This window comes from Tympanuchus pallidicinctus, unplaced genomic scaffold, assembly GCF_026119805.1.
Source record: "Tympanuchus pallidicinctus isolate F22 unplaced genomic scaffold, pur_lepc_1.0 scaffold7, whole genome shotgun sequence".
Taxonomy (NCBI): domain Eukaryota; kingdom Metazoa; phylum Chordata; class Aves; order Galliformes; family Phasianidae; genus Tympanuchus; species Tympanuchus pallidicinctus.
The window spans coordinates 5,672,990-5,693,978 of record NW_026294791.1 but is presented as its reverse complement, the minus strand read 5'-3'; the positions used below and the strand labels follow the sequence as shown (position 1 = coordinate 5,693,978).

The 20,989-nt window shown below is 41.6% G+C and overlaps 1 protein-coding gene across 7 annotated transcripts in view; it reads right to left on the bottom strand.

Annotated features, from left to right (window-relative positions):
• Positions 1-20,989, bottom strand: part of RAB3B (RAB3B, member RAS oncogene family) — a 51,271-nt gene that overhangs the window by 17,209 nt on the left and 13,073 nt on the right. The gene's annotated exons all lie outside the window — the stretch shown is intronic.

Sequence of the window (20,989 nt, the reverse complement as noted above, 5' to 3'; positions counted from 1 at the left end):
GTAATAGCACAAGACAAAGAAGATCTGCTACCATTTACCATAACATTTTCTGTTTTAACTACAGAGCCCAGATGTGGCTCTGTTGCACTCCTGAGGCAGCTCAGCAAGCAGCTGAGAGCTGCCACTGCTTGAAGTGCCAGTGAGTTTCTCGGTATCATGTCTTTGCAGGCTATTTTATGTTCACCCACCTTTGTGCTTGATGCTGCTTCCTCCTTTCCAGTTGGAAAGAGGATCACAAGCAAATGCTTCCTGACATCTTGAGCTTCTCTGCTGTTTGACATGTCTATAGCATACCAATCACCTCTGCTGCTCATCTCCACAATGCCTCCTCACCCTCTCCAGGCCACCTGCTGCTTCCAGTAAAACTGTGTTTGGACAGATGCTGCTGGCCACACCTTCCATTGCTTTTGAGTATTAACATCTGGAAAATGAGCACTGATGGATGTTCGCACCAGTGTGAATCTCACATTTGAAGCCAACAAATACTGAACAAACACTGATAAGAAAAATACTGGTGGAGAACTTCATCATATTTCTTATGATTTATTAAGCAGTGCAAGGCATAAAAGCTACAGACCATTTCAAACCCAATTTGCTGCTAGGCTAATATGTTTACTCATACACAAATGGAAAAGGTCAAAGAATTGTCATCCTAGCAGGAAATATACTAGCTTCAGGGGAGAATTTTGGTTCGCTCTAGCAGCATCATTTGTGCTTTTTACAGGATTTGAGCTAGCTTCTCCTGAAGTCAGCAGAATTACTTTTATCAGAGGCAAACCCACCAGGCAGAGAAAAGCTCCATGGACTGCTTCTTTAGCACACGGTTTGCTTACATGCCCTTCTTTGCAGAGAGCTATAGGGCTGTGTGCCTGTAGGTCCCCCTGTCCCAACCAAACCCTACAGCAGGATCTTGGTGAGGCTCTTGAGCACAGCCTGCTTTACTCAGTACAGATGGGGAGAGACACATATGGTGATTGAACTTTGATGCAAAATAAGCCCTGAATTGCCAGCTGCTGCCTGCATCATTCCCCATTATATTTACCATTGTTTTCTTAATATAACTTCCTAAAATAGGAAAACTGCACAGCACCACCCCAAACAAGCAAAGGTCTACCAACAAATCTGTAACTGAAGCATCAGGCACAATACAAGCACACATACATGCCTAAGCATTGTACTGTTTCCTAAATCATCCAGACTGCCTGCCAGTAGAAAAATGACAACAGGCTCTACGGATCAGTGGCTCGGTTCAACACAAGGCAATTCTACACTCCATTATCATCACAGCTTTTAAACATCTCTCAGCACAGGAATGAATTTGTTCTGTTGCACTGAGGAAAAAAGCCAACTTCCTTAGTGGCAACTAACCTCTGGGCAGCAGGAGCCCCTCTGCTTATATGTGCAGATAACTGATTTGTCTAGAAGCGCTACAAGCTGATTTTTCCTGAAGAATGCAAATTATTTACTATGACAGAGAAGAAAAGTAGACCCATAGGCCTTGTTCCTGGTGCCCCTTGAGTCCACACTCACTCTCCTTGATTGAAAAGGTGCAGAAGCCAACTTTGGGGCAAAGCATAACTTTGAAGTGAGCAGATTTAGATATGCCAATGAGCTAAAGACATTACAGCACCAAGGGGACAGGACTTCAACAGTCTGCCTCAAAACGTGATGAAGCTACATGTAAAGCAACATGAAAAGCCCATTTTCCCTCCACTTTTTTTGCCTTACTTTGATGTCAAAGAATTAAAACACGTCTCAGTTTATGGAGGCTTTAGAGCAGCAGCTTTGGTTTTAGCTCTCTTGATCTTACTCTGATGCTTTATACCACGATTCAGACAGTGACAGGATCCAATCCTCTTTATTGGCTTTCTGAGGGACCAAAATTAGTTTCCGTTTCACTGGTACACTGGGATATGGAGCCCAAACACCATTCCCAAGGAAAGCCCAGAGAACTAAAAGTATCCCACATCCTAGTTATCTTCAGCAAGCGTGGCACAAATAGACATGCTGCAAAATTTCAATCACAGTATGTACGCTTCCTGCAGTCAAACAGTCAGATGATAAATATTAGATGATAAAGAACAGACACCTCAGTTCTAATCTCAAAATGTCCTTCCACCTCACTAGTGAAATCATACCAAACAGCTGCATTCATTAGGGTAGTTGTATCAACAGATAGTGTTATATAAAATTTCTTAAATAAGCTCAGCCAATGTTCTGGCACATGTTTATTTTGTTTTAATTAACAAACAGACTGGCTGGAATGAGATGTAAACAATAACTGACCTCCACATATGCCCTACCTTTCAAAACAGCTTATTGACAAGACCTGTGTGCACAACCTCCATCCACTCTTGCTTCAGCAATATGTTCACTGCTTTGCCACTCTGGAAGAGGCCACATTTTTGCGTTAAAGAAGAAAAACTGTAAATATCACAGAAGCATTTGGCAGACAGAGAAGCTTATCACTATGCCCATGAAAGAAAATGGAAGGAATCATACTACAAGTGCTACGCTGGGACTCTTCATAGGGAATGGGATCTGCTCGACTCATGAGAGAAGAAAGAAGAACTGAAATGAGCCAAAAGAGCAGTAGAAAAAAAAAAAGATGATTGGAGGATTGGCTTATTAAAATACTTTGGAAGGGTGAGACATGTTTGGATGAGTTAGGAGATAACGGGACACCCTCAGACCTTACAGGGCTTGTTAAAGCCAAGGCAAAGTAGGGAGCTTCCTCTGGTGCTGGTGTATCCTGCACAGCTGTTTGCTCACTTCTCACCTCTTCAGGGCAGAAAATAAAAAAAAAATAATAAAAAAAGAAAGAAAAAAGTAGAACCCACAGGTTGAGATAAAACTAATTTACTAAGATTGGAAAAAAGAAAAAAGGATGGGATTTTTTAGCTGTGCCACTGATGAGCAGGAGCTGGGCCTTCAAGAAAACTTGCCCTGCTGGATAACTGTGTTTCTGTAGCTCCTAAGGAACATAAGAAATTAGGGACAATCAAGGGATGTTAGCCTTGTTGTACTCAGTAAGATGGAGTAACTGCTGTTGGTCTGCTTCACTTTTGGGGGTTTGGCCAAACTGAGACCATGAACAAATTTGCTAAAGTCAAATACATGTTTTGTTCACACTCTATTTGTATCCACGAGATTCAGATGAGGATTTGATGCCTCATGACACATGCTTTAGTAGTATGTTGTTTTAGCATCCTCCTGAGCTTTTCCATTTTGTCAACTTGTGACCTAATCTGAATTTAGAACAATTCCACAGTACAGTAACATAGAATAGTGCACAGACTGAGAATTACAACCACACTTTCACCATCTCTACATCTATGCAATTGTTGAAAAGCCATTTGTTCAGATGTCATTCTCAGAATTCAGAAGCAAATTATGGAATTATAATTAATAAATTTATCTAAAGAAAACAGAAACTAAATTACAGGCTTCACACTGTGTCTCAATTAGACTGAGCTTATATCATAATTCTCAAGTGTTAAGAGGATTGTGAAAACAAAGAAAATGAACAAATAAAGAAAAAAAATCAACCAGCCACAGTCATAATGTTCATAAGTAGCATCTTTGTCTTACTGAAAGTATTGGAAAGCTTCAATAGCAATGTGGTTGAGCATCAGACTTTTCAAACACGCAATCATAATGAAAGAAGAAATTCAAAAGCAGTGTGTTCTATTAACCTGATAGTGCCATGGTAAATAGTTTCACAATTTCGTAAGAAGGATTATAAAGAACATGAGTTACCATGGTACCATTGTTCCTGCCAGCTTGTTGTTTTCAACACAAAGTGAATACATTAAAGGTAACATGGAGCTGTATTTTCTGCACTGCAAACTCATTCATATTTTTCTGTGGGAAACCACAATAACCACCAGCACAGGCCTTTTTTTTTTTTTTTTTTCCTCCAGAATTTCTTTGCTCACAGAAGCCACCAGTTTGTTATTCAAAATTCATTATAGTTTCCACAATTGGAAAATGACTTCTGTGGTACCTGGACACAGTTTTCCAGGGTAACTTTGGACAAAACATCCCATGGCTGGCACACGGCCATTTTTTTGTTCATTCTTTACAACAGAAGGAGGGGACTGTCCCCCTACTCCCTGCCTTCATGAACCCCCATCTAGAGAACAGTGTCCAGGACCAGGCCACCAGCTCAGAAAGATGTGAAGCTGTTAGAACAGGTCCAGAGGAGACCACAGAGACTCCTATAACAAAAGGCTGAGGGAGTTGGGCTTATTCAGCCTATAGAAGAGAAGGCTCCTGGGGGATATCATTGTGGCCTTTCAGCATTTAAAGGGCAGTTATAAACAAGATGAAAGACTATTCAACATGGTCCAATAGTGATAAGACAAGGGGAAAATGGCTTTAAACTACAAGAGGGCAGATTTAGAGGAGAAATTTTTCACTGAGAAAGAGGTGAGGCACTGGCATACACAGGCTGCCCAGAGAAGCTGTGGATGCCTCATCCTTGGAGACCTTCAAGGCCAGACAGGATGGGGCCCCAGGCAGCCCCATCTGCTGAGTGGCAGCCAGCCCACAGCAGGGGTTGAGACTGCATGGGCTTTAAGATTCCTTCCATCCCACACCATTTGGCGATTCTGTGATCCGAACCAGGTACTGCTCTCAGGTATGCTGTTTTAGGGAGTTCTCTGGATTTGCCTGATTTTAACTGAGATTACCTTATTCACACTTTCTCAACAGCAACAAAAAACTGTCAACGATGAAGCATGTTCCTGTCATTCTAGATGGACAGCATTACAGCTCAGAAAAGGAGAGAGGAAAGCATTCATATGGTATTAAAGCAAAGGAGACAGGCAAACACCTCCAGGGCCTTTTAGGACACCTGCTGAGTCTCTGCAAGGATCACCTCTCCTCAATGACATTTTACCAGCAAGTGCTTTTCTCCTAGCTGTACCATTGACTTCTTGCCTCCACAGATTGCCTCCAGCTTCCGACCACTTCCACTGCTCCAGCCCTGCTTCTATGCCCTGGTGGTGCAGAGATGACATGAATTTGGTATGTGTGTCAGACATATCTAGATATGACAAAATCAGTATCTAGGATTATTCTGTGTACTTCCTAAAGCAAAATACAAATTCTTCTTCAATGACTGAGAAGCTGCAACATTAAAAGAAGAAAAATAAACGACACCACCCTAGAGGCAGATACTCATTTGTATGGAAGTACAGATTGTTTCTCTGTGGCAAAAACATCAGGATTCACAGGCTCACACTATGAGTATACTCCATCTGCCGTTACTGTTTGTTTACCCCCTGAATGAATACAGTTGTTAACTGACTAGATTTACTGCCTAAATATCAAATACAAACTGCCTCACAGACATATCAAGGCTGTCATCTGCCATTTCCCAATGGAGGTGCCACCCTGCCACTTGAACGGAGCAAATTAAATACCAGCAAGCCTCTTCCTATCTTAGTAACTGTGCTCATGTCACAATGTCACAACAAATCCTACAAAACATATAGTGAAAGCAGAAAAAGCCAACTTGCTTCAGTCCGTGCCCAGAATGGAATGGAGAATACCAGGCTGAGCTACAAAGCCACCTCACATGTCACCACACCTTTCTTCTTCACAGATGTTTAATCTTCCTCTCTCTACATATCACAGTTTCAAACCCTGAGTTTTCAGGTTGTCTTCCTGTTCACAGCCAGAATCCTCCCTGCTCCTCTCCTGTAAAAGACTGCACTTTGTCATTCAAAGCTGCAGAAATTCACACTTCTAGTCCAGGGCAGTGCACAGAACAACCTCACTGGCACTGCTGCCAGTACACACCTTGACCCTATGGAGGAACCTGTGGAAAGAGAAGCAGAGCTCCTCTCTTTCTGATCAGGCTCAATAATTCTGTCTTCCTAAAACCATGCTTGTTTAATCCAGTGTTGAAATAGAAAGTTACCAAAGCATCAAATGGTGAGAAATATGAGTTAAAGTCAATATACGATCCTTTATCTTATATTTATCTAATCAAATCCATAGTTTCTTGCTTTTAGCCATGCAGGTGCTTGATCCCAATAGCCTTGCCCCTGACACAGAGAATAAAAGGAAGAAAGAAAAATGATACCTGTACTGATATATACATTTAAATATCATATCTGTAGGGAAGAAACTTTTGCAGAAGACAGAAAATCATACACATATAATGGAACGTCTTTCAGATTGTAGTCCACAAATGTTATTTGTATTACCTGATAGAACAGGCAGTGTGATCAGTCAAGTGCTGCAGCCAAAATTTGGTGCAGAGACTGCTGTCAAACGCCCCGCTTATTTCTCCTCCCTCAGTGGCTGCGTCTTTAGTGACCATTTGCATGTCACCTGCTATCAGTGACTACAGGATCGATTTACTTAATGTTCAGGTAAGAGCAAGAGAGCCTGTTGTTGTAACTCAGATACTTAAAGCAGTGTGTGTACACAAAACATTTGCAGGATCACAGCCAAGCTGATGTGACTAGGAGCATAGGAAGAATAGCAACACCAAGGAAGGCATAACCACTCTCAGTTACTTATGAAGAGCAACATGTCATACCTAGGTTGATTTCTAGCCATGCAAAACATCAGAAAGCTTTCTAACTTACAAACTGAATGTTTACAAGAAAAAGTTTTCAGCCCCAGGTTTGAGTTGCTCAGAATCCAACAATGATGTTATTACACTTTTTTCCCCTCAGCAAAAAACATCTAGAAGGAACTAGTTCCAGTTAATTAAAAACTCAAGGAACAATTTCAAAGACTCATCTGGGCAGGGTGCCTATACTTCATGCACTTTTAGTGGGAATTCAGTATCGCATTGGAACCAAACCTCTCCCTGAAACTTTTCAAAAAGCAAAATACTCTGGCACTTTGGAACGCAACCTCCTGGCCTGAAGGAAAAAGATTTGCTGAAAACCAGCACTTTTTCCAATATAAAGTGTGTCAGCAGATCTAGCAGCTGTGGGCTTTCACACCTCTGCATGGGGTGGGGAGCTGTGAGCCCCTGAACTCTATTACTGCAGAGCCAGACAGGTCACCCTGCTTCAGCAGAACAGCTGTTTCAAAAGGAGAAGGACAAATTCCAGGCATGGAACATGCAGGTGATATTAAACACAGCAACAGTCCCCACAGTGCAGCTCACAGACCAGATGCTGCGAGCCACAGGAAACTGAGAAATTAATACAGGGGCTCAACCATAACAACAACAACACCAAACAGCTTTGCTCCTAGAGCTTGCCCAAAGCTTATCAACCACTGAAGGAAGGGAAACCAGTGGAATAAACTTCACATCACTGAGGAGAGAGCTGCCTGTGATGGAAACTGCTTGCAAGCTGCTGTGAAGAAAGAAAGTAACAGGAAAAAAACAAATGCAAGGAAAGGGTGCAGAATCCTTTGACTTTGCATTAGAAATACAAACACTCTGCACATTTGTCCCTTCCATAAAACTCCCATGTTTTTTGTGTTGTTTTTCTTTTCTTTCACATAGAGTAGATAAGCACAGACATTCAAAACAACATTTTCATCTGTACTGACAGAAGAACGTGCTCCCATCAGAAAAATGTGTCTCTGAGCTCATCAAGGAGTAACTGCTGAGAAAAGTTCCAAGAGTCCAAGCCATTTTTTACTGTATTTTTCACGCATGTCATACGCTCTGTCTCAAATGTGCTAGAAATTGAAACAGTCATTTAGCAATGATGGATTGTTTCTCATTAGCATATCCTCATGTCAGTAATGAGCATCAATCAACTTATATCAAATTAATTCTCTGTGCATTCCGTTAAAATGAATACCATATGCTGGCTGAAACTTACATCAAACAAAACTGTGCTGCTGTAGAAAGGTTCTTTCTACAGTTACATCCAACAGCAACACTGAGTCAATTTCCATTAAAGACCATGTAAAAACATGTAAAAAAAAAAAAAAGAAAAATGAAGTATTTTACACAACTATTTTCAGCCAGTGCTATATAGCTCATTATCTGACTAGCTGAAAGTGACAGCATTGATCCAAGTACCTGCTGTTTCCTTTAGGCCTTATCAAGGCTCAGAACCAAGAGTCTCGCGTTCAGCCAAACAACACCTCCCAGAATTGGAATTCACAGGGCAGGCCAGGAGTGTCAGCTTCTGTAGTGCTTGCAGGACATTTCACATCATTAACCACCGAGCTACAGGAACAGGCACCCCATCAGCACTACAGCCAACCTCTTCACCACCTACCTGCCTTGCTGGCTTGAAGCTGGCTGGGAAGAAGACACAACCCTTTTTTATATTAAATTCATGACCATTATTTTAATGGCTCTGCTCTACGCTGATTTCAGAAAGCAGGAAATCTTTCTTGCCTCTCCATTCTCTTTATGAGAAGTCTCAATTTGTACTCAATTAGATGACTTGTTTTGCTCTCAACCAATCACTGCCATATGCTTTACTCACAATGTGTCAAGCAAGCAGTGCTGTAAGAGACTCATAAATGCTAAACCCTTAAGAAGCTTAGGAAGGAAAAGCATAACCAAGTGTCACCTGCCTGAGGCAGAAGAGTTCTTCAGGAATTCTTATTGACATAAATTCAGGTGCAGTTTTATTCTGGTTAACCAGAAACCAGCAGCTTCAGGAAAGAGAAAAAGCCTTCATCTCTGCCTCTGTGCTTAGTCACCATGGGGCTGGTGAAGTTGCCACACCACTTCAAAGCAGCAGCTGAAGAAGTTCAGCAGCTGGTCACGAGCAATACAAGCTTGCAATCAAAATGGTGACCAGGTGTTTTGATAGCAGACACAAAATGAAAGCAAAGCACAACTGTGTACAATTCCGCTTACCAGCAGGGGAAACAGCCTCTTAGCTTGGCAGCCCATCCTCAAAAAAAAAAAAATCAGCTAATGGTGAACCTTCTTTTCAGTACAGTTTGTTTTCATGTGTAACTGAAATGCTGAAAATCCTCCTCCTCCCTTGCCTGTACAACCAAACACACGGAATCATTTATGCCATGGAAATATACTGCAGACTCATTTTATGACAAGATATTCTCAATTTAAAACTTTTTCTTAACCCTGTGTAACGTAAAGAATCTGCACCTCCATAGATCCCTGTCTTGTTGATAAGTCTTCATACTGTGACTACAAGATGCTCTCTGATCATTCCAGGTCAGAGCCTTGGAGAACCACCATCACAAGGTGCATCAGGCAGGCTCTCATACCCTACTTGCTTTTCAGTCAAACTATCATCACAAAAAATAACATCTCTCTTTCAGTGGTAACTATGGAGTTACAGAAGGAGGAGGATTGCAAATTGATGGGGGTCCCCTCCCCACAGGAGCCTTTGTCTGGAGATGAGGAACATCTAGTTTTGTGGAGCAGGCCCACCCATCCCTACACCTTCTGAGGAGCTGGAGCTGCTGTTCTTTGGCACTTCTCTTCATAGGATGCTGTGCACAGGCTGTAAGAGCCAGACCTTCCCCTGCCCTGCACTCTTCTCAGCCTCAGCATAAAAGTACATTTTGTCCTAAGTTAACTTCTTAGGATACAGCATTCAATAAGTAGGTGAGCTATCTGTCAACTCTGAATTGCCATATTCATTAATGCTCAAAGATGCATACACAAATTCTGCAATGATAAGTAATAGCAAACGACTTAAGTGTTGTTACCTCAAGGAAAATATCCTTTTTCTTGTCACCTTTTGCTCCCTTCTCATTACACCTTTGGAAAGCTTCAATAATATCAATCTAATATGAACGCACAATCTGCATGCGTCTACTTTCTAGAAGTTAAATCTTTCATGCTATCACGAGAAATTCTCAAGACACATTGATATTTATGACTCCTCCTTACTTTCAAAGTTCTCTCCTATACACAGTCAAGTAAAATCTCCAAACACATTTCAGAGTTTTCTGTTCATTAAAAAAAAAATTAAAAAAAAAATAATCATACTTTCCTTTAAAGGATATCCTGTAAGGAGTCCTGCAGAATTAAAGCTGGAAAACTCAACTGCATCATAAGTTGAGGAAGTAGAAAGCATGCTGCCATTCATTTTAGTCATTTGGAAGCAATTCTGTTTGAAACTGCTGAAGGCAAATTTCATTGCAAAGTACAAAAGCTCAAGATCATCTAGTTACTACAATGAATGCCTGTTAGAGCTTCAGTTGGGACTATTGCCTTCATTTATAAAAACACAATTTCTGCTCCAACACCAGAATTAGCATAACTGCCCTTGCAGTCTTGCTCACAAGATCCATCAGCTGTATCTTCTTTCTTATTCCAATCTGAGATTGACGTCAGCAACATTCACAACCTTTTGAGAACTCATTCTCCAGTTTCTACTTAATTTGATGTCTCAGAACATTTATGACTCACAAAACGTGGTGTTTAAAGCTTCAGGGTACAAAAGATAGAAAGAAATCCAAAGGGAAAAAAGATTGCATTTAATATAGTAAAGTAATAGTAAAGAGAAAGAGCAACAGGTACTATATTTAGCAAGAGCAGTGCTGTAAAATTAAGAACTGCAATTTTCTCTATCAATAGTCAATGAAACAAAGACATGATTTTCTTTTCTATTCGATACCCAGTGAATTAAGATGTCAATCATAAAAGCAATATTAGACACACAGGATTTCAGCAGCAATGATAGCTGGGCGATGCTTTGGGACCATTAGAGAACCAGAGAACCCAGCCTCTCAGCAGAGAGCACCTTTGCCTCTGGGGAAATCACTTCTGCAGCCAGAATTCACGGCTGGAAACAGCTCCAACCTGCAAGCATGAATCCAAAGAGCAATTTGTGCTGTGCAGAAGTGCAAACCTGAGCTCATTCTTGAGGTAGAAGATAAAGATGCAAACAGATTCCATTTCAGTAAACACCTGCCCTTTCCTCTGTAGATAGACAGGCGCTCTGTATCCTTTGAATGACAGGAAAAACCATGCTGACAGGGAGATGCATTCTTCATTGCACCTCACAGGGACACAACGTGCTGCAGTACTTCCACTCTCTGACATCTCTGGTGAAAACTGAGCTATACTTCTTTTCCCATAAAGAGAATATCAGTTACACTAATCCCTCAGGTCTTGACACACACTCAAATTAACATTTTTATTGTTATTAATCAAGAATTTAATAAACCAGATCTTAAAATTAACATGTCATGGGAATCTTTTCATTTAAAAATGGAAGATTCAGTGAGTCAGGACTGAAAAAGTCACTCAGCATCTCCCTTTGAGGGACTATTTTTAACAAATACTTCATTGAGCAATCTGATTTTTATGGAACACACTCGACTCACCTGCAGTATGAAGGCAATTAAATTCATATCAAATTTCTTCTTTCCATAAAGAAGTAGATAAATTAGAAGTGAAAAATCCCTCACTTCTCATATTTCCCAGTGCCAGAGTATTTAACTAATATGATATTCTGGGTTTATTCACACTTTCCTTCACAAAAAAACCTAACAATGCTGCAATGCTTCTTGGACATGCAAACAAGAACCAAAAAAATAAAATACCAAGAGGGTTTCTGATACTACAACCAACAAAACACGCACTACCTCTTTGAGGCCCCATCTGGAGTACTGTGTCCAGGTGTGGAGCCCTCAGTACAAGAAAGACATTGAGATCTTGGAAAGGGTCCAGAGGAGGGCGACTAAGATGATCAGGGGGCTGGAGCACCTCCCCTATGAGGACAGGCTGAGGGAGTTGGGCTTGTTCAGCCTGGAGAAGAGGAGGCTGTGGGGTGACCTCATGGCAGCCTATCAGTACCTGAAGGGAACCTACACCCTTTTACACCCAGGGGAGTAAACTCTTCAAAAGGGCTGACAACAGCAGGACTAGGGGAAATGGATCCAAGTTGAAGGAGGGAAGATTTAGGTTGGATGTTAGGGGGAAGTTCTTTACAAGGAGAGTGGTTAGGCCCTGGAACGGGCTGCCCAGGGAGGTTGTGGATGCCCCATCCTTGGATGTGTTCAAGGCCAGGTTGGACGGGGTCCTGGGCAGCCTGATCTGAATGTGTACGTTTGGTGGCCCTGCTAGGCAGGGGGGTTGGAACTACATGATCCTTGAGGTCCCTTCCAACCCGGGTGATTCTGTGATTCTGTGATAAAGAGTTGTTCCTTTAAAGAGGAAAAAGCACACAATGCTGCTTTTAATCACCAAAGCAACTGTGCTGACCCGCTTGCAGTTACAGGATGATGTAATACCTTCTGTTTGGAAGACACATTCTCAGACACAAGGAATGACTGCCATTTCAGAAAGCTCTGAAAACCCCAGTGGGAGCAAAAGGGATACCTGTGTTTAATATTTTCAGTACTGGAAGGTATAAACACCTTGTCAGAGGAAAACAAAGCTATGATGGGAGCTATGGGTGGGAGCACTGCCGAGCGACTCTGAGCCGCTATGTGGTGCGGGTGCCTTTGGCTGTCACTCACAGCCATTAAAAAGCACACTGCCAGAAAAATCAGTATCATTTCTTGCATTTAGGTGAACGATTATTTAAAGATTAACGAATTCAGAGATTAACAAAGTCCACACAGCCCTTATTTATGAGCTCTACCATGGCTGCCTTAAGGAGTCTGTAATAAAGCTCCAGATCCTCCCTGAGCTCCTCCAACTGCACTCACTTCCTACACTCGGATACAAAGCAATCGATGTCAAAATTTGCCATCCACAGTGGTGTGAATGACTTCTTTTGGATTTGTTCCCTTTAGGTATCCTGTAGCTTCTCAATAGAATAGTGACATGGCTCTCATACATTATTATTTAGATTAGAATTTCAGTAGAAAACCTGAAATAATTTCACGAATCTCCAAGACTTCAGAATGACAGCCACAGCTTTGAACATGCTACAGTAGAGAACATGGGGCACACAAATCAGACCAGCAGCAAGCATATCATAGAAGCAGAACATCTTCCTTATCCCATGGATAAATGGTTAACCAGCACAAGTGAAAAGAAGTGATTCATTTTGCACTTCCAGGGAAGACTAAGCACTCACCACAAATTTACTTCGTTTAATATCTTTGCAGCAGTGATTTTTCCTGCATACTGTTTTCAAGATGAAGGGCATTCTTAAGAAGAAGGCATACATTTTATCTAAGGATTACAAGCCTTAAACAAGCAGGGATTTTTAGCTGTGACATAATTACAGCACAGCAGCTGACTATGAGCACCAGTATAGAAATACCACTCATTTGGTGGCACTGAGTTCCTTTTATCAGCCAACCCAAAAGAGTCCCTTCTGTGCTTTACACAAAGTTTCACAGTTAGGTAAACAACCCAAGACAGGATTTGGTCAGGAAGGGTGTATAGAAACAGGCTGAAGAGCTGTGCCAAGTGCATGTTCCCCTTTCCAGAAAGCACAATGCCCTGACACAAACAGCTTTGCGTGGCTACAGCCTGTGTGGCTTTCAGGCTGTCACAGAAGGGTTGGTCTGCAGCTTCCTGCCCACAGAACCCAGCCATACTGAGCTTTCTGCACTGCCTGCAATCCACCAAACAAGTCCCCACAGTTCTTGGAAGCAGTGCTTTTGGAAGGAACACATTTCCAACACGCAACACAAACCTTCAGGCTTGGGCACTTTCAAATAACATGGAAATAAGCTAGATACATAACAGGACTGAGTCTGGCACTCAGCATTCATCCCGTTGCCAACTGGAACCGGCCTAATGGCTGTGCTGAAGGGACTGTCTGCAGTGGTTCAGGCAGCAGAAAGCAATAAGAGCAGCTTCACAAGCCAGCAAGGACTGGGAGTGATACAGAAAAGTATATAGGTTAAGGTCCATCACGCCCTTTTATGCAGGAGAGTCTCAAATGCAATCTTTGGTCAGTCCTGTCTGGCTATGAATTTCCACCACTGTTATTCTGTACTCAGTGCATCAACTGAGTGAGAGAGCATTGAGACTCGGGCACAGGTTGCCCAGTGAGGCTGTGGACACCCTCTCCCCAGAAGCATTCAAGGCCAGGCTGGATGGGGCTTTGAGCAACCAGATCTAGACGAAGTTGTCCCTGCCTGCAGCAGGGGGTTGGAACTAGAGGAGCTTAAAGGTCCCTTCTAACACAAACCATTCTATGACACTATGATTCTGCAGACTGACTGCATGCTATCTCACAGCCACATTGCTTCTTTTCTAAATAGAAAACACACAAATCAACTTTCTATCCTTTTCGTCACCTCTTCTTGTTCACTCCTCTGCACAATTCAACTGTCAAATTCTTTTACAGTTGTATTCTGCCAGATCTATCCTTACAGTTAATGCAGAATTGTTTACAAAGGTGCTATCTGACTTCTGCATAACACAGAGCCAAGTGAAAACTACAGGATGAGTGATACAGAAAAGCATACAGCATGAAGGTAAAATGCACGGCAAGGAAGCAATTTAGCTTTTGGTGATAACTCCAATGGGAAAGCTTTTTTTTTTTTTTTTGCCTTCCAATAACGCAAAGCAGCTCTAGCATTAAAATAGTAATACAAACAATCCCAAACACACTTAATGGGAGTTATTTCTCCTTCTTCTCTCTTTCAAAGACAACTAAATTAGAAAAAAATTTAAAACAGACCTGCAGACAACTGGGCAATGGAATTCCCAGAGACTCACAAAGCTGCCTCCAAGCAGCCCACCACCATCCAGCTGCACCGTGGGCACTCAGCAGAGCTCAGAGCACCGTGCTGTTACCATGGCACTCAAACACCTGGTACCTTCAGAACAGCCTTATCACCCATCTGCAGAGCAACAGAGAGAAAGCAGCAGCTGCGTCTTTGAACAAGCCACGCAAAAGCAGCATTAGGGTGAATAACCTGCCTGGTAAGCATCCTGTGCACAGATCCCCTTTACGTTTCCTCTTATTTTAGCACTCTGGCTAGAAGAAAAGCAGAGAGACAGTATCACCTGATGGACACCAGTAACACATGCGTATGCACGCACCTACATACACTGTTCTTCCTCCATGACTTTAGCCTCCAGCACTGGCACACAGCAAGCAGCCAGCCAGCCAACACTGCCACTGATACTCCTGAAAATAACATGTGAGGTTCAATCATTTGAGCCTTACATCACATTAGGTTATTTCATAAACGCATGTTAGAAGCTACTGTGCTCCATGTGCTGCACTCACAGCTGCTCGCCCCGAGTTTCAAACTCTCCTGACCTCCCCAGTTTCAGTTTCAAGCATATCAGTAGCAAAGTCAGCATCATAATATCACAGCATGACACTGCTGCCCTCTGACACCCCCATGCACAAGACCAGGCAGGTCTTGAGGACCTCCAGCTACAGGCTTCAGCACAACTTAACTACAGTTATCAGGCAAGAGTGTTCTGGGGACCTGTTTGTTTAAAGAAAAGACAATAACAGATGATTTTATGTTGTGGATAAGGAATAACATCACCATTTTCCTCGTGCTGGAGGGATCACCGCTCATTCCTCTTTCCAATAATTCAACAGATGCTTCAGGGTTATGCATATGACCTTCCCTCCCCATGACTAAGCATAGTCCTTGCTGACAGAAGAACAGAAAAACAGTGGTCAATATCAGGAAGCTTAATTCATGCTGTTTAATGAGTCAGAATGATGTTAAAAGAGCTAGACAGCAGAAAATAACTGAAGAAGTTCCCACTGTTAGTGCATATACTCCACTTGTTCTACAGAGTACAACTGCTCCCACCTCAAAACCAGGTCCTGTGTTTTTGTCTCTAAATTCAGCCTTTCAGCCTACTCATAAGTGTCGCATGTACAGTACTGTAGACAACACAATGCATGAAAGGTACAAATGTGACTAAGCTCAATAAGTAGTTGCATTTTCTCTACTGACCAAAAATACAATACAGGTTAAGTACGTGCTTACTTGATGCAAGCACTGTGAGAAGAGGTAACTTCCATCCACAGCTCTGTCTTGTAACCAAGTCACAATGTAACCAAGCATATTTAAACAGATGTGTCTAGTCACTATTTCACAGTTTTATCTTTCACATAACATTGTAACAGCAGTGATTCTGACCAGACAGGCACCACGGGAAAACATTTTGAGTCACACAAGTCTAAATCCCTTGTAAAATGACAGCTCATTCTACTGGAAGGCACCAAAAATCTCCCTTCTGGTTTCAGCTGTAAAAGCATTACATGTGGATGTCAGGGGGCCAGAAACACCTCTGTCCTTTCAACACTGAAGAACTCCACCTGAGATTTCCCAAACAAAGCTTTCCCCCTACTGGGCAAGAAGTTGACATCAGCCCCTTCCCTCTATGAAAGAGCTAAAAGTTTGGACCACCTGCAGTTGGATACAGCACAGCACCTCTGAATGCAGTATTGCAACTTTCATTTTCCTGAAAGGCACCAAACAGGGTCAAATACTCCATATTCCTGATAACTGCGAAAGTGTAGCACACAAACATATTATGCCCTGCAACGAGGTGAAATCCAATACTGTGAACTGGAATAACTCCACTGAATCACAGCTCAGGCTGACGATGAATTTGGCCTTTGCTGTAACACAGAGATCTAATGAGATAACAATGGGATTGAGGTGATTAACTGTAAACAGAAATAAACCTGAAGAGCTGTTTAAATGCCAACGTAGGAATGCCCTGCTCAGCAAGCTTAGGCTGTTAAGCAAATTCAAGAGCCTCTAAAAACAATAGCAAAAAGACTTTATTCCTTTTTAAGCGAGTAGAAAAATGAACTGTGAAGGTTTTTATCACTACATTTTTCCATCTCTCCCTTTTAGCACGGTTTTAAATCTAATTCTAAAGAACATTCAGCGTGGCACGAGCATCAAGTCCTTCCCAAAGCAGGAGCATCACTACTGAGGTATAACCAAGACCGTGGTTTGAATTACACTTTCAGTACCTCTTCTCTGGTCAGATATTCTACACTGTGTTTTAACATCAGAAGCAGTGCTTCATGGCCAATCAGCCATGATGACTTTTCTTCTTGGGACCCATTAATCCCCCAGTGCTGCAGATAAGATACAACCCTCGCCTCCCTTACAAGAAGGAACGTTATTTTTTCACTAGCATAACTTCACCCATTTTAGTTCTTTGCCTTATATGTAAAAACAGAGGATCTCACAACAGCTGTGAACCCACTGGACAGAATCAGGCTCATCAGATCTCTAGAGACATCCTTCACTATTCCATCTATACATTAAAGTTACAGAACTCATCTTTTTTTAGAAACAAGCTTTGTGCAAGCACTAGAGTTTAAAGCCAGTACTAATAAGGATCTTATCAAAAACGAGATGGAAATAGGATGCCAGGGGAATAGATGATTCTCTCATCTGAAATGCATAATCAGCGTCAGCTTAAGTGTGCAATTAACATTAAAATTTACAATCAAGTATGATGGCGTTCTAAATTTACCTCCTTTAAATGAAAGGGTGAACCTCATTACCAGTGTTACTTTCTAGAATCTCTACCCTGTGAGTAGAGCTGCACAGCAACATCCCGTCATCCAGGCAACAACTGACACAAAAAGCTTTTTTAAAACACTGCATATTTGCCTTGGAGATGGCTGCACAGCATGGCCTTTATTTTGGCTTACACTTTCCTGTGTTGTAATGGTAACTGCCAAGCAGCATAATTAACAGTTGTCATATTTCTGTTGGTAAAGATCCTTCCCAAAAATACAGAGCAATGGTGCTTTGTACCCTCTTCCCCAGAGCACATGTCCCAGACATCCACCCCAGCATCACAGACCCCTGCAGGTTTCAGCAATTAAGCCATAGAAATAGTTTTGTTAATGGGAAAGAGAAAGCTGTACTCATCCTAGGAGTTTAAGTCTGATAAGCAGCACCTTAAAAAAAAAAAATCATACTGTAGTCTGTATCATAGAATCAAGACTTATTTGAAAGGGACCAATGTTGTCTCTGAACAGCACATCCTTTTTGCCTTTCAATCTGAAGTTAAATTTAGCCTGAAATTACTTAAGAAGGGGGCTGCAAATAATTTCAACTGTGATACCAGCTGCCAAAGTCTGTATTTAGTTATGTTTTTTATTAATCACATTTATATACTTACAGCACACGCAACAAAAATGAGACTTGTGTAGGGTGCTGTAAGTACAACAAAGCTCAATGAAATTCCTCACACAAATCATTCACCATGCTGTGCCCAAAGTGGCACGGTGTGCAGATGTTTGGAGCTCAACACTGACACTGATTCTCCATCAGTAAATCTACATTGCTATGCAAGGAGCTATGGAATTAACCTAGATTGAGCCAGCGCGAAGGACCAGACTTTGTCCCCTCAGCACAACATTGCTCTAAAGATCTGCTGTCATTATCAGTAGACATCAAAATGTGCAGAAGGAAAAAGAAAAACAAATCTTTCACTGCTCTCACCTGAAGCCAAAACCTTTTACTCATTCACCTTGCTTCCACTTGCATCTGGCCAGTGGCCCTGTCTAGCTGCTAGGCAACCCGAGCACTGCATTTAGTGGGAACTGTATGTGTTTGCTAAGGATGTAATAATGCTGCCTTTGAGATTTACTCATAATAAAAAAATGAATATCTGAAATTGTAACAGCTTTCCTTTGTGATTACTAACTAGCAGCTCTGGGAAAACAAAACCAATGGTCAAGAACAAAAGTAGCCATGTGTACAGCACACATACAGAGAGGGATAATAAAGCAGCTCCCAAATATATAGTTAGGGAGATGTTTTATGTGGAACTATTATTACAGCTGGCAGTGCTGTAAAAAGTGTCTAATCCTAGAACTATATTTATGCAGATATTAGAAACTCTACATAATATTAATATATTTACATAAATAATAGTTTAATTTAGAAGGGATAATTAGCAAACCTCATCCAGCTACAATGTGAACTTCCTCAGTAAAGGGCTTTTATGCAATTTATATCAAAATCACCAAAGCAAGACATGAAAGATTTGAAATTAAAGCACAATCAAGTGATCTTACAGTTCTCTTTTAAAGAAAAAAAAAAAAACAACAAAACTATCCCCTATGATCCCTCTCAGGAGCATTTTACTGTTTTGTTCTCTGGCAGCAGAGCTATCACACCACAAATACCTTTGATGGGTCCCATTCCTCCCATCCCCAACTCAAGAGAAAGTTTCCTTTCAAGTCTGTTCAAACAAACAGGTCATCTCCCAGGGCACTCAGTCAGTGGCACAACTGGTAAGAAGCCTTTTTAAAATATCAGTTTGAGTAATTGAGAATTTAATGTCAAAGTGAAAGGCCCAGTATGTTAAAATTAAACAGTGCAGTTCTCATCTTTGATCATGATACCTGACAGGTTGGCACTTGAAGCAGTACAAGGTTTCCCTACCTGTAAGAAAAGCCAAGGATCTCCAGGTAGCTGGGCCCTGCACCCAAACATCCTGCTTTTCTGACCAGCACAGGCAAGAGTCAACGCAGGAAGTCCCAAAGATCACTGATCATTCTGCACTGTGGCGCAGGACAGACATGGGAACTTTCCCCAGCCTTGAGATTTACATGACATAAAGCCAGCTTGCTTGTGCAAAGCCCCTTGAGCATGCTGCAGCTGCATCCACTTCCCAGAGACCTGCAGGCACCCACGGACTGAGAGGCGGCTGCTCAGAGCAGTGATCCTAGAAATGCTCCTCTCTTGCTTTTATGCAGACATTTGAAAAGGTTCATTTAAAGATCTGCACCTTCTCTTTCCTTTCTTAGTTTCAGATTAAATCTGATTCAGTTCAGACTTACCAACGGTAAGAAGCCAACATAACTGGGAAGTTACAAGTAAAATAAAGCATTAAAGGTAACTACACACACAGAAACTCAATAACAGTTGTAAATCATTTTAAAAAGTAAATCAGTGGACAGGCTGGTAGAAAGATTCCTCATTCCTGCACACAGGAACGTAGTTTTGGTACGCTACTGGCTCCAATGCTACTACATGCAACCAGAACAACACACTGAAATTGCAATTAGGACAGGAAGGGAGCAAATAAGTTTCAATAACGTTTTCCGTGGGGTTGTTTTTTGTTGTTTTTTGTGGGTTTTTTTGTCCTTGAGCAGTAAACACAAAGTTTCTGTTTCAGGTCCTTAAACCACAGCTCACATCATGGATCCACACAAGGAACACGGAAATAGAGAAGAGCACAAGTCAGTCTGGAAACTATCAAGCACTTACATGAACCTTTTACTGAACATAAATTTTAAATCAATAGTGTTGCTGGTTAACTCCAGTATCACAGCTTCTGCAGCTTGCACCTACAAAGGAATCAGCCTGGCATATCTTTTCTTAAGTTTAAGGTTTTTTACCTGGATTAAGGATTTGCCTGAAATCCTCAAACATGGCAAAGGGGGAAACAAGGCAGAAAAGCTGTCATTGTGGCCTTAGGGCTGCTCCTGCTTGCTGGACGCCTGCCACTGCGATCGCAAATAAAATCTGCTTGTATCAGAGATACCATCCTGACAAAAATTATCTGGATATTTCCAACACCCAGCAACACATAAAATGAATCATACAGTTGCAGTAAACAATAATACATTTCTGCAGTGTAGATTCTCACTCTGGATTCAAAATAGTCACAATGAAAAGGGTGATTTAGATGCAGTAATAAGAGATCAAATATAAAAATCAAGCTTCACAGTTCAATTAGAAGACTGACCTTAGCTGGCTGTGATAGGGTTTAGGTAGAAATGCTATACAGTTTCAACTAATCTTCAATTCTGACCTTTAAGCTTAAATCTGTGGGAGAAACCACAAAACAGCTGTTTCATGTTGGTGAGCTAGCTCCAGGAAATCATTTGAAAGAAAGGCAGCCCGATATCTTATTTCAAATATTTTCTTTTTACATAAACAGAAGAATCTTGCTAACTGGAATTGCAGCTGGAGCCCCATGATACTCTGAAATAGGTCAATGCAAGCTTGGGCTTTTTTTTTTTAAACACACTCTATAATCCATTGGGACACAGAGAGTTAAGGACTGTCAGGACAAACACTATGGTACAAATGCGACTGAAGTCATTTGCAACTCTATAGAATGAAAGAACACACTTGACACAATTGCTGGGCCTCGATCCTCCACTCTGGAACTCTGAAG